The following is a 15,316-nucleotide window of genomic DNA, read 5'->3' as shown; positions in this document are numbered from 1 at the left end:
AAAATGCTTTTGAAGCAATAGACACAAAAACAGCTATAAATCCAAACTTAATATGATAGACTCAAACTTTAAACTATATATTGTGTAGATTTGCAGGTCCTACTTGCCCAGCAAAAAGGGTTTGAATAGCTCTTGCCCTTTTTTAAAAACTCACAAACAACTGTTCATGGGCTGAAAAGGCTTTTGGAGCAATAAAACAGTAAAAACTGCTCTAACTCAAAAATGCAATAAGATAGGTTCAAACTTTAAAAGAAATGTTGTGCAGATGTACAAGCCCCTCTTGCACAGAAAGTATGGGTTAGATATCTCTTGCAGTTTCTTCAGAAAACACAAATTATGTGAAAATGCTTTTGAAGCAATAGACACAAAAACAGCTATAAATCCAAAACCCAATATGATAGACTCAAACTTTAAACCATATATTGTGTAGATTTACAGGTCCTACTTGTCCAGCAAAAAGGGTTTGAATAGCTCTTGCCCTTTTTTCAAAACTCACAAACAACTGTTCATGGGCTGAAAAGGCTTTTGGAGCAATAAAACAGTAAAAACTGCTCTAACTCAAAAATGCAATAAGATAGGTTCAAACTTTAAAAGACATGTTGTGCAGATGTACAAGCCCCTCTTGCACAGAAAGTATGGGTTAGATATCTCTTGCAGTTTCTTCAGAAAACACAAATTATGTGAAAATGATTTTGAAGCAATAGACACAAAAACAGCTATAAATCCAAAACCTAATATGATAGACTCAAACTTTAAACTATATATTGTGTAGATTTACAGGTCCTACTTGCCCAGCAAAAAGGGTTTGAATAGCTCTTGCACTTTTTTCGAAACTCACAAACAACTGTTCATGGGCTGAAAAGGCTTTTGGAGCAATAAAACGTAAAAACTGCTATAACTCAAAAATGCAATAAGATAGGTTCAAACTTTAAAAGACATGTTGTGCAGATGTACAAGCCCCTCTTGCACAGAAAGTATGGGTTAGATATCTCTTGTAGTTTCTTCAGAACACACAAATTATCTGAAAATGCTTTTGAAGCAATAGACACAAAAACAGCTATAAATCCAAAACCTAATATGATAGACTCAAACTTTAAACTATATATTGTGTAGATTTACAGGTCCTACTTGCCCAGCAAAAAGGGTTTGAATAGCTCTTGCACTTTTTTCGAAACTCACAAACAACTGTTCATGGGCTGAAAAGGCTTTTGGAGCAATAAAACGTAAAAACTGCTATAACTCAAAAATGCAATAAGATAGGTTCAAACTTTAAAAGACATGTTGTGCAGATGTACAAGCCCCTCTTGCACAGAAAGTATGGGTTAGATATCTCTTGTAGTTTCTTCAGAACACACAAATTATCTGAAAATGCTTTTGAAGCAATAGACACAAAAACAGCTATAAATCCAAAACCTAATATGATAGACTCAAACTTTAAACTATATATTGTGTAGATTTACAGGTCCTACTTGCCCAGCAAAAAGGGTTCGAATAGCTCTTGCACTTTTTTTCGAAACTCACAAACAACTGTTCATGGGCTGAAAAGGCTTTTGGAGCAATAAAAACGTAAAAACTGCTATAACTTTAAAATGCAATAAGATAAGTTCAAACTTTAAAAGACATGTTGTGCAGATGTACAAGCCCCTCTTGCACAGAAAGTATGGGTTAGATATCTCTTGTAGTTTCTTCAGAACACACAAATTATCTGAAAATGCTTTTGAAGCAATAGACACAAAAACAGCTATAAATCCAAAACCTAATATGATAGACTCAAACTTTAAACTATATATTGTGTAGATTTACAGGTCCTACTTGCCCAGCGAAAAGGGTTTGAATAGCTCTTGCCCTTTTTTCAAAACTCACAAACAACTGTTCATGGGCTGAAAAGGCTTTTGGAGCAATAAAACAGTAAAAACTGCTAGAACTCAAAAATACAATAAGATAGGTTCAAACTTTAAAAGACATGTTGTGCAGATGTACAAGCCCCTCTTGCACAGAAAGTATGGGTTAGATATCTCTTGCAGTTTCTTCAGAAAACACAAATTATGTGAAAATGCTTTTGAAGCAATAGACACAAAAACAGCTATAAATCCAAAACCCAATATGATAGACTCAAACTTTAAACCATATATTGTGTAGATTTACAGGTCCTACTTGCCCAGCAAAAAGGGTTTGAATAGCTCTTGCCCTTTTTTCAAAACTCACAAACAACTGTTCATGGGCTGAAAAGGCTTTTGGAGCAATAAAACAGTAAAAACTGCTCTAACTCAAAAATGCAATAAGATAGGTTCAAACTTTAAAAGACATGTTGTGCAGATGTACAAGCCCCTCTTGCACAGAAAGTATGGGTTAGATATCTCTTGCAGTTTCTTCAGAAAACACAAATTATGTGAAAATGCTTTTGAAGCAATAGACACAAAAACAGCTATAAATCCAAAACCTAATATGATAGACTCAAACTTTAAACTATATATTGTGTAGATTTACAGGTCCTACTTGCCCAGCAAAAAGGGTTTGAATAGCTCTTGCACTTTTTTCGAAACTCACAAACAACTGTTCATGGGCTGAAAAGGCTTTTGGAGCAATAAAACGTAAAAACTGCTATAACTCAAAAATGCAATAAGATAGGTTCAAACTTTAAAAGACATGTTGTGCAGATGTACAAGCCCCTCTTGCACAGAAAGTATGGGTTAGATATCTCTTGTAGTTTCTTCAGAACACACAAATTATCTGAAAATGCTTTTGAAGCAATAGACACAAAAACAGCTATAAATCCAAAACCTAATATGATAGACTCAAACTTTAAACTATATATTGTGTAGATTTACAGGTCCTACTTGCCCAGCAAAAAGGGTTTGAATAGCTCTTGCACTTTTTTCGAAACTCACAAACAACTGTTCATGGGCTGAAAAGGCTTTTGGAGCAATAAAACGTAAAAACTGCTATAACTCAAAAATGCAATAAGATAGGTTCAAACTTTAAAAGACATGTTGTGCAGATGTACAAGCCCCTCTTGCACAGAAAGTATGGGTTAGATATCTCTTGTAGTTTCTTCAGAACACACAAATTATGTGAAAATGCTTTTGAAGCAATAGACAACAAAAACAGCTATAAATCCAAACCTTATATGATAGACTCAAACTTTAAACTATATATTGTGTAGATTTACAGGTCCTACTTGCCCAGCAAAAAGGGTTCGAATAGCTCTTGCACTATTTTTCAAAACTCACAAACAACTGTTCATGGGCTGAAAAGGCTTTTGGAGCAATAAAACAGTAAAAACTGCTAGAACTCAAAAATACAATAAGATAGGTTCAAACTTTAAAAGACATGTTGTGCAGATGTACAATCCCCTCTTGCACAGAAAGTATGGGTTAGATATCTCTTGCAGTTTCTTCAGAAAACACAAATTATGTGAAAATGCTTTTGAAGCAATAGACACAAAAACAGCTATAAATCCAAAACCTAATATGATAGACTCAAACTTTAAACTATATATTGTGTAGATTTACAGGTCCTACTTGCCCAGCAAAAAGGGTTTGAATAGCTCTTGCACTTTTTTCGAAACTCACAAACAACTGTTCATGGGCTGAAAAGGCTTTTGGAGCAATAAAAACGTAAAAACTGCTATAACTCAAAAATGCAATAAGATAGGTTCAAACTTTAAAAGACATGTTGTGCAGATGTACAAGCCCCTCTTGCACAGAAAGTATGGGTTAGATATCTCTTATAGTTTCTTCAGAAAACACAAATTATGTGAAAATGCTTTTGAAGCAATAGACACAAAAACAGCTATAAATCCAAAACCTAATATGATAGACTCAAACTTTAAACTATATATCGTGTAGATTTACAGGTCCTACTTGCCCAGCAAAAAGGGTTTGAATAGCTCTTGCACTTTTTTCGAAACTCACAAACAACTGTTCATGGGCTGAAAAGGCTTTTGGAGCAATAAAAACGTAAAAACTGCTATAACTCAATAATGCAATAAGATAGGTTCAAACTTTAAAAGACATGTTGTGCAGATGTACAAGCCCCTCTTGCACAGAAAGTATGGGTTAGATATCTCTTGCAGTTTCTTCAGAAAACACAAATTATGTGAAAATGCTTTTGAAGCAATAGACACAAAAACAGCTATAAATCCAAAACCCAATATGATAGACTCAAACTTTAAACCATATATTGTGTAGATTTACAGGTCCTACTTGCCCAGCAAAAAGGGTTTGAATAGCTCTTGCCCTTTTTTCAAAACTCACAAACAACTGTTCATGGGCTGAAAAGGCTTTTGGAGCAATAAAACAGTAAAAACTGCTAGAACTCAAAAATACAATAAGATAGGTTCAAACTTTAAAAGACATGTTGTGCAGATGTACAAGCCCCTCTTGCACAGAAAGTATGGGTTAGATATCTCTTGCAGTTTCTTCAGAAAACACAAATTATGTGAAAATGCTTTTGAAGCAATAGACACAAAAACAGCTATAAATCCAAAACTTAATATGATAGACTCAAACTTTAAACTATATATTGTGTAGATTTACAGGTCCTACTTGCCCAGCAAAAAGGGTTTGAATAGCTCTTGCACTTTTTTCGAAACTCACAAACAACTGTTCATGGGCTGAAAAGGCTTTTGGAGCAATAAAAACGTAAAAACTGCTATAACTCAAAAATGCAATAAGAAAGGTTCAAACTTTAAAAGACATGTTGTGCAGATGTACAAGCCCCTCTTGCACAGAAAGTATGGGTTAGATATCTCTTGTAGTTTCTTCAGAACACACAAATTATCTGAAAATGCTTTTGAAGCAATAGACACAAAAACAGCTATAAATCCAAAACCTAATATGATAGACTCAAACTTTAAACTATATATTGTGTAGATTTACAGGTCCTACTTGCCCAGCGAAAAGGGTTTGAATAGCTCTTGCCCTTTTTTCAAAACTCACAAACAACTGTTCATGGGCTGAAAAGGCTTTTGGAGTAATAAAACAGTAAAAACTGCTAGAACTCAAAAATACAATAAGATAGGTTCAAACTTTAAAAGACATGTTGTGCAGATGTACAAGCCCCTCTTGCACAGAAAGTATGGGTTAGATATCTCTTGCAGTTTCTTCAGAAAACACAAATTATGTGAAAATGCTTTTGAAGCAATAGACACAAAAACAGCTATAAATCCAAAACCCAATATGATAGACTCAAACTTTAAACCATATATTGTGTAGATTTACAGGTCCTACTTGCCCAGCAAAAAGGGTTTGAATAGCTCTTGCCCTTTTTTCAAAACTCACAAACAACTGTTCATGGGCTGAAAAGGCTTTTGGAGCAATAAAACAGTAAAAACTGCTCTAACTCAAAAATGCAATAAGATAGGTTCAAACTTTAAAAGACATGTTGTGCAGATGTACAAGCCCCTCTTGCACAGAAAGTATGGGTTAGATATCTCTTGTAGTTTCTTCAGAAAACACAAATTATGTGAAAATGCTTTTGAAGCAATAGACACAAAAACAGCTATAAATCCAAAACCTAATATGATAGACTCAAACTTTAAACTATATATTGTGTAGATTTACAGGTCCTACTTGCCCAGCAAAAAGGGTTTGAATAGCTCTTGCACTTTTTTCGAAACTCACAAACAACTGTTCATGGGCTGAAAAGGCTTTTGGAGCAATAAAAACGTAAAAACTGCTATAACTCAAAAATGCAATAAGATAGGTTCAAACTTTAAAAGACATGTTGTGCAGATGTACAAGCCCCTCTTGCACAGAAAGTATGGGTTAGATATCTCTTATAGTTTCTTCAGAAAACACAAATTATGTGAAAATGCTTTTGAAGCAATAGACACAAAAACAGCTATAAATCCAAAACCTAATATGATAGACTCAAACTTTAAACTATATATCGTGTAGATTTACAGGTCCTACTTGCCCAGCAAAAAGGGTTTGAATAGCTCTTGCACTTTTTTCGAAACTCACAAACAACTGTTCATGGGCTGAAAAGGCTTTTGGAGCAATAAAAACGTAAAAACTGCTATAACTCAATAATGCAATAAGATAGGTTCAAACTTTAAAATACATGTTGTGCAGATGTACAAGCCCCTCTTGCACAGAAAGTATGGGTTAGATATCTCTTGCAGTTTCTTCAGAAAACACAAATTATGTGAAAATGCTTTTGAAGCAATAGACACAAAAACAGCTATAAATCCAAAACCCAATATGATAGACTCAAACTTTAAACCATATATTGTGTAGATTTACAGGTCCTACTTGCCCAGCAAAAAGGGTTTGAATAGCTCTTGCCCTTTTTTCAAAACTCACAAACAACTGTTCATGGGCTGAAAAGGCTTTTGGAGCAATAAAACAGTAAAAACTGCTAGAACTCAAAAATACAATAAGATAGGTTCAAACTTTAAAAGACATGTTGTGCAGATGTACAAGCCCCTCTTGCACAGAAAATATGGGTTAGATATCTCTTGCAGTTTCTTCAGAAAACACAAATTATGTGAAAATGCTTTTGAAGCAATAGACACAAAAACAGCTATAAATCCAAAACCTAATATGATAGACTCAAACTTTAAACTATATATTGTGTAGATTTACAGGTCCTACTTGCCCAGCAAAAAGGGTTTGAATAGCTCTTGCACTTTTTTCGAAACTCACAAACAACTGTTCATGGGCTGAAAAGGCTTTTGGAGCAATAAAAACGTAAAAACTGCTATAACTCAAAAATGCAATAAGAAAGGTTCAAACTTTAAAAGACATGTTGTGCAGATGTACAAGCCCCTCTTGCACAGAAAGTATGGGTTAGATATCTCTTGTAGTTTCTTCAGAACACACAAATTATCTGAAAATGCTTTTGAAGCAATAGACACAAAAACAGCTATAAATCCAAAACCTAATATGATAGACTCAAACTTTAAACTATATATTGTGTAGATTTACAGGTCCTACTTGCCCAGCGAAAAGGGTTTGAATAGCTCTTGCCCTTTTTTCAAAACTCACAAACAACTGTTCATGGGCTGAAAAGGCTTTTGGAGCAATAAAACAGTAAAAACTGCTAGAACTCAAAAATGCAATAAGATAGGTTCAAACTTTAAAAGACATGTTGTGCAGATGTACAAGCCCCTCTTGCACAGAAAGTATGGGTTAGATATCTCTTGCAGTTTCTTCAGAAAACACAAATTATGTGAAAATGCTTTTGAAGCAATAGACACAAAAACAGCTATAAATCCAAAACCCAATATGATAGACTCAAACTTTAAACCATATATTGTGTAGATTTACAGGTCCTACTTGCCCAGCAAAAAGGGTTTGAATAGCTCTTGCCCTTTTTTCAAAACTCACAAACAACTGTTCATGGGCTGAAAAGGCTTTTGGAGCAATAAAACAGTAAAAACTGCTCTAACTCAAAAATGCAATAAGATAGGTTCAAACTTTAAAAGACATGTTGTGCAGATGTACAAGCCCCTCTTGCACAGAAAGTATGGGTTAGATATCTCTTGCAGTTTCTTCAGAAAACACAAATTATGTGAAAATGATTTTGAAGCAATAGACACAAAAACAGCTATAAATCCAAAACCTAATATGATAGACTCAAACTTTAAACTATATATTGTGTAGATTTACAGGTCCTACTTGCCCAGCAAAAAGGGTTTGAATAGCTCTTGCACTTTTTTCGAAACTCACAAACAACTGTTCATGGGCTGAAAAGGCTTTTGGAGCAATAAAACGTAAAAACTGCTATAACTCAAAAATGCAATAAGATAGGTTCAAACTTTAAAAGACATGTTGTGCAGATGTACAAGCCCCTCTTGCACAGAAAGTATGGGTTAGATATCTCTTGTAGTTTCTTCAGAACACACAAATTATCTGAAAATGCTTTTGAAGCAATAGACACAAAAACAGCTATAAATCCAAAACCTAATATGATAGACTCAAACTTTAAACTATATATTGTGTAGATTTACAGGTCCTACTTGCCCAGCAAAAAGGGTTTGAATAGCTCTTGCACTTTTTTCGAAACTCACAAACAACTGTTCATGGGCTGAAAAGGCTTTTGGAGCAATAAAACGTAAAAACTGCTATAACTCAAAAATGCAATAAGATAGGTTCAAACTTTAAAAGACATGTTGTGCAGATGTACAAGCCCCTCTTGCACAGAAAGTATGGGTTAGATATCTCTTGTAGTTTCTTCAGAACACACAAATTATGTGAAAATGCTTTTGAAGCAATAGACAACAAAAACAGCTATAAATCCAAAACCTAATATGATAGACTCAAACTTTAAACTATATATTGTGTAGATTTACAGGTCCTACTTGCCCAGCAAAAAGGGTTCGAATAGCTCTTGCACTTTTTTCGAAACTCACAAACAACTGTTCATGGGCTGAAAAGGCTTTTGGAGCAATAAAAACGTAAAAACTGCTATAACTCAAAAATGCAATAAGAAAGGTTCAAACTTTAAAAGACATGTTGTGCAGATGTACAAGCCCCTCTTGCACAGAAAGTATGGGTTAGATATCTCTTGCAGTTTCTTCAGAAAACACAAATTATGTGAAAATGCTTTTGAAGCAATAGAAACAAAAACAGCTATAAATCCAAAACCCAATATGATAGACTCAAACTTTAAACCATATATTGTGTAGATTTACAGGTCCTACTTGCCCAGCAAAAAGGGTTTGAATAGCTCTTGCCCTTTTTTCAAAACTCACAAACAACTGTTCATGGGCTGAAAAGGCTTTTGGAGCAATAAAACAGTAAAAACTGCTCTAACTCAAAAATGCAATAAGATAGGTTCAAACTTTAAAAGACATGTTGTGCAGATGTACAAGCCCCTCTTGCACAGAAAGTATGGGTTAGATATCTCTTGCAGTTTCTTCAGAAAACACAAATTATGTGAAAATGATTTTGAAGCAATAGACACAAAAACAGCTATAAATCCAAAACCTAATATGATAGACTCAAACTTTAAACTATATATTGTGTAGATTTACAGGTCCTACTTGCCCAGCAAAAAGGGTTTGAATAGCTCTTGCACTTTTTTCGAAACTCACAAACAACTGTTCATGGGCTGAAAAGGCTTTTGGAGCAATAAAACGTAAAAACTGCTATAACTCAAAAATGCAATAAGATAGGTTCAAACTTTAAAAGACATGTTGTGCAGATGTACAAGCCCCTCTTGCACAGAAAGTATGGGTTAGATATCTCTTGTAGTTTCTTCAGAACACACAAATTATCTGAAAATGCTTTTGAAGCAATAGACACAAAAACAGCTATAAATCCAAAACCTAATATGATAGACTCAAACTTTAAACTATATATTGTGTAGATTTACAGGTCCTACTTGCCCAGCAAAAAGGGTTCGAATAGCTCTTGCACTTTTTTTCGAAACTCACAAACAACTGTTCATGGGCTGAAAAGGCTTTTGGAGTAATAAAAACGTAAAAACTGCTATAACTTTAAAATGCAATAAGATAAGTTCAAACTTTAAAAGACATGTTGTGCAGATGTACAAGCCCCTCTTGCACAGAAAGTATGGGTTAGATATCTCTTGCAGTTTCTTCAGAAAACACAAATTATGTGAAAATGCTTTTGAAGCAATAGACACAAAAATAGCTATAAATCCAAAACCCAATATGATAGACTCAAACTTTAAACCATATATTGTGTAGATTTACAGGTCCTACTTGCCCAGCGAAAAGGGTTTGAATAGCTCTTGCCCTTTTTTCAAAACTCACAAACAACTGTTCATGGGCTGAAAAGGCTTTTGGAGCAATAAAACAGTAAAAACTGCTAGAACTCAAAAATACAATAAGATAGGTTCAAACTTTAAAAGACATGTTGTGCAGATGTACAAGCCCCTCTTGCACAGAAAGTATGGGTTAGATATCTCTTGCAGTTTCTTCAGAAAACACAAATTATGTGAAAATGCTTTTGAAGCAATAGACACAAAAACAGCTATAAATCCAAAACCTAATATGATAGACTCAAACTTTAAACTATATATTGTGTAGATTTACAGGTCCTACTTGCCCAGCAAAAAGGGTTTGAATAGCTCTTGCACTTTTTTCGAAACTCACAAACAACTGTTCATGGGCTGAAAAGGCTTTTGGAGCAATAAAACGTAAAAACTGCTATAACTCAAAAATGCAATAAGATAGGTTCAAACTTTAAAAGACATGTTGTGCAGATGTACAAGCCCCTCTTGCACAGAAAGTATGGGTTAGATATCTCTTGTAGTTTCTTCAGAACACACAAATTATGTGAAAATGCTTTTGAAGCAATAGACAACAAAAACAGCTATAAATCCAAAACCTAATATGATAGACTCAAACTTTAAACTATATATTGTGTAGATTTACAGGTCCTACTTGCCCAGCAAAAAGGGTTCGAATAGCTCTTGCACTTTTTTTCGAAACTCACAAACAACTGTTCATGGGCTGAAAAGGCTTTTGGAGCAATAAAAACGTAAAAACTGCTATAACTTTAAAATGCAATAAGATAAGTTCAAACTTTAAAAGACATGTTGTGCAGATGTACAAGCCCCTCTTGCACAGAAAGTATGGGTTAGATATCTCTTGCAGTTTCTTCAGAAAACACAAATTATGTGAAAATGCTTTTGAAGCAATAGACACAAAAATAGCTATAAATCCAAAACCCAATATGATAGACTCAAACTTTAAACCATATATTGTGTAGATTTACAGGTCCTACTTGCCCAGCGAAAAGGGTTTGAATAGCTCTTGCCCTTTTTTCAAAACTCACAAACAACTGTTCATGGGCTGAAAAGGCTTTTGGAGCAATAAAACAGTAAAAACTGCTAGAACTCAAAAATACAATAAGATAGGTTCAAACTTTAAAAGACATGTTGTGCAGATGTACAAGCCCCTCTTGCACAGAAAGTATGGGTTAGATATCTCTTGCAGTTTCTTCAGAAAACACAAATTATGTGAAAATGCTTTTGAAGCAATAGACACAAAAACAGCTATAAATCCAAAACCTAATATGATAGACTCAAACTTTAAACTATATATTGTGTAGATTTACAGGTCCTACTTGCCCAGCAAAAAGGGTTTGAATAGCTCTTGCACTTTTTTCGAAACTCACAAACAACTGTTCATGGGCTGAAAAGGCTTTTGGAGCAATAAAAACGTAAAAACTGCTATAACTCAAAAATGCAATAAGATAGGTTCAAACTTTAAAAGACATGTTGTGCAGATGTACAAGCCCCTCTTGCACAGAAAGTATGGGTTAGATATCTCTTATAGTTTCTTCAGAAAACACAAATTATGTGAAAATGCTTTTGAAGCAATAGACACAAAAACAGCTATAAATCCAAAACCTAATATGATAGACTCAAACTTTAAACTATATATCGTGTAGATTTACAGGTCCTACTTGCCCAGCAAAAAGGGTTTGAATAGCTCTTGCACTTTTTTCGAAACTCACAAACAACTGTTCATGGGCTGAAAAGGCTTTTGGAGCAATAAAAACGTAAAAACTGCTATAACTCAATAATGCAATAAGATAGGTTCAAACTTTAAAAGACATGTTGTGCAGATGTACAAGCCCCTCTTGCACAGAAAGTATGGGTTAGATATCTCTTGCAGTTTCTTCAGAAAACACAAATTATGTGAAAATGCTTTTGAAGCAATAGACACAAAAACAGCTATAAATCCAAAACCCAATATGATAGACTCAAACTTTAAACCATATATTGTGTAGATTTACAGGTCCTACTTGCCCAGCAAAAAGGGTTTGAATAGCTCTTGCCCTTTTTTCAAAACTCACAAACAACTGTTCATGGGCTGAAAAGGCTTTTGGAGCAATAAAACAGTAAAAACTGCTAGAACTCAAAAATACAATAAGATAGGTTCAAACTTTAAAAGACATGTTGTGCAGATGTACAAGCCCCTCTTGCACAGAAAGTATGGGTTAGATATCTCTTATAGTTTCTTCAGAAAACACAAATTATGTGAAAATGCTTTTGAAGCAATAGACACAAAAACAGCTATAAATCCAAAACTTAATATGATAGACTCAAACTTTAAACTATATATTGTGTAGATTTGCAGGTCCTACTTGCCCAGCAAAAAGGGTTTGAATAGCTCTTGCCCTTTTTTCAAAACTCACAAACAACTGTTCATGGGCTGAAAAGGCTTTTGGAGCAATAAAACAGTAAAAACTGCTATAACTCAAAAATGCAATAAGATAGGTTCAAACTTTAAAAGACATGTTGTGCAGATGTACAAGCCCCTCTTGCACAGAAAGTATGGGTTAGATATCTCTTGCAGTTTCCTCAGAAAACACAAATTATGTGAAAATGCTTTTGAAGCAATAGACACAAAAACAGCTATAAATCCAAAACCTAATATGATAGACTCAAACTTTAAACTATATATTGTGTAGATTTACAGGTCCTACTTGCCCAGCAAAAAGGGTTTGAATAGCTCTTGCCCTTTTTTCGAAACTCACAAACAACTGTTCATGGGCTGAAAAGGCTTTTGGAGCAATAAAAACGTAAAAACTGCTATAACTCAAAAATGCAATAAGATAGGTTCAAACTTTAAAAGACATGTTGTGCAGATGTACAAGCCCCTCTTGCACAGAAAGTATGGGTTAGATATCTCTTGCAGTTTCTTCAGAAAACACAAATTATGTGAAAATGCTTTTGAAGCAATAGACACAAAAACAGCTATAAATCCAAAACCTAATATGATAGACTCAAACTTTAAACTATATATTGTGTAGATTTACAGGTCCTACTTGCCCAGCAAAAAGGGTTTGAATAGCTCTTGCACTTTTTTCGAAACTCACAAACAACTGTTCATGGGCTGAAAAGGCTTTTGGAGCAATACAAACGTAAAAACTGCTATAACTCAAAAATGCAATAAGATAGGTTCAAACTTTAAAAGACATGTTGTGCAGATGTACAAGCCCCTCTTGCACAGAAAGTATGGGTTAGATATCTCTTGCAGTTTCTTCAGAAAACACAAATTATGTGAAAATGATTTTGAAGCAATAGACACAAAAACAGCTATAAATCCAAAACCCAATATGATAGACTCAAACTTTAAACCATATATTGTGTAGATTTACAGGTCCTACTTGCCCAGCAAAAAGGGTTTGAATAGCTCTTGCCCTTTTTTCAAAACTCACAAACAACTGTTCATGGGCTGAAAGGGCTTTTGGAGAATAAAACAGTAAAAACTGCTAGAACTCAAAAATGCAATAAGATAGGTTCAAACTTTAAAAGACATGTTGTGCAGATGTACAAGCCCCTCTTGCACAGAAAGTATGGGTTAGATATCTCTTGCAGTTTCTTCAGAAAACACAAATTATGTGAAAATGATTTTGAAGCAATAGACACAAAAACAGCTATAAATCCAAAACCCAATATGATAGACTCAAACTTTAAACCATATATTGTGTAGATTTACAGGTCCTACTTGCCCAGCAAAAAGGGTTTGAATAGCTCTTGCCCTTTTTTCAAAACTCACAAACAACTGTTCATGGGCTGAAAGGGCTTTTGGAGAATAAAACAGTAAAAACTGCTAGAACTCAAAAATGCAATAAGATAGGTTCAAACTTTAAAAGACATGTTGTGCAGATGTACAAGCCCCTCTTGCACAGAAAGTATGGGTTAGATATCTCTTGCAGTTTCTTCAGAAAACACAAATTATGTGAAAATGATTTTGAAGCAATAGACACAAAAACAGCTATAAATCCAAAACCCAATATGATAGACTCAAACTTTAAACCATATATTGTGTAGATTTACAGGTCCTACTTGCCCAGCAAAAAGGGTTTGAATAGCTCTTGCCCTTTTTTCAAAACTCACAAACAACTGTTCATGGGCTGAAAGGGCTTTTGGAGAATAAAACAGTAAAAACTGCTAGAACTCAAAAATGCAATAAGATAGGTTCAAACTTTAAAAGACATGTTGTGCAGATGTACAAGCCCCTCTTGCACAGAAAGTATGGGTTAGATATCTCTTGTAGTTTCTTCAGAAAACACAAATTATGTTAAAATGCTTTTGAAGCAATAGACACAAAAACAGCTATAAATCCAAAACCTAATATGATAGACTCAAACTTTAAACTATATATTGTGTAGATTTACAGGTCCTACTTGCCCGGAAAAAAGGGTTTGAATAGCTCTTGCACTTTTTTCGAAACTCACAAACAACTGTTCATGGGCTGAAAAGGCTTTTGGAGCAATAAAAACGTAAAAACTGCTATAACTCAAAAATGCAATAAGATAGGTTCAAACTTTAAAAGACATGTTGTGCAGATGTACAAGCCCCTCTTGCACAGAAAGTATGGGTTAGATATCTCTTATAGTTTCTTCAGAAAACACAAATTATGTGAAAATGCTTTTGAAGCAATAGACACAAAAACAGCTATAAATCCAAAACTTAATATGATAGACTCAAACTTTAAACTATATATTGTGTAGATTTGCAGGTCCTACTTGCCCAGCAAAAAGGGTTTGAATAGCTCTTGCCCTTTTTTCAAAACTCACAAACAACTGTTCATGGGCTGAAAAGGCTTTTGGAGCAATAAAACAGTAAAAACTGCTATAACTCAAAAATGCAATAAGATAGGTTCAAACTTTAAAAGACATGTTGTGCAGATGTACAAGCCCCTCTTGCACAGAAAGTATGGGTTAGATATCTCTTGCAGTTTCCTCAGAAAACACAAATTATGTGAAAATGCTTTTGAAGCAATAGACACAAAAACAGCTATAAATCCAAAACCTAATATGATAGACTCAAACTTTAAACTATATATTGTGTAGATTTACAGGTCCTACTTGCCCAGCAAAAAGGGTTTGAATAGCTCTTGCCCTTTTTTCGAAACTCACAAACAACTGTTCATGGGCTGAAAAGGCTTTTGGAGCAATAAAAACGTAAAAACTGCTATAACTCAAAAATGCAATAAGATAGGTTCAAACTTTAAAAGACATGTTGTGCAGATGTACAAGCCCCTCTTGCACAGAAAGTATGGGTTAGATATCTCTTGCAGTTTCTTCAGAAAACACAAATTATGTGAAAATGCTTTTGAAGCAATAGACACAAAAACAGCTATAAATCCAAAACCTAATATGATAGACTCAAACTTTAAACTATATATTGTGTAGATTTACAGGTCCTACTTGCCCAGCAAAAAGGGTTTGAATAGCTCTTGCACTTTTTTCGAAACTCACAAACAACTGTTCATGGGCTGAAAAGGCTTTTGGAGCAATACAAACGTAAAAACTGCTATAACTCAAAAATGCAATAAGATAGGTTCAAACTTTAAAAGACATGTTGTGCAGATGTACAA

This window comes from Eucyclogobius newberryi, unplaced genomic scaffold (assembly GCF_026437365.1).
Source record: "Eucyclogobius newberryi isolate DKJ021-1_F unplaced genomic scaffold, fEucNew1.0.hap1 SCAF_7, whole genome shotgun sequence".
Taxonomy (NCBI): Eukaryota; Metazoa; Chordata; class Actinopteri; order Gobiiformes; family Gobiidae; genus Eucyclogobius; species Eucyclogobius newberryi.
This window is presented reverse-complemented; position numbering follows the sequence as displayed.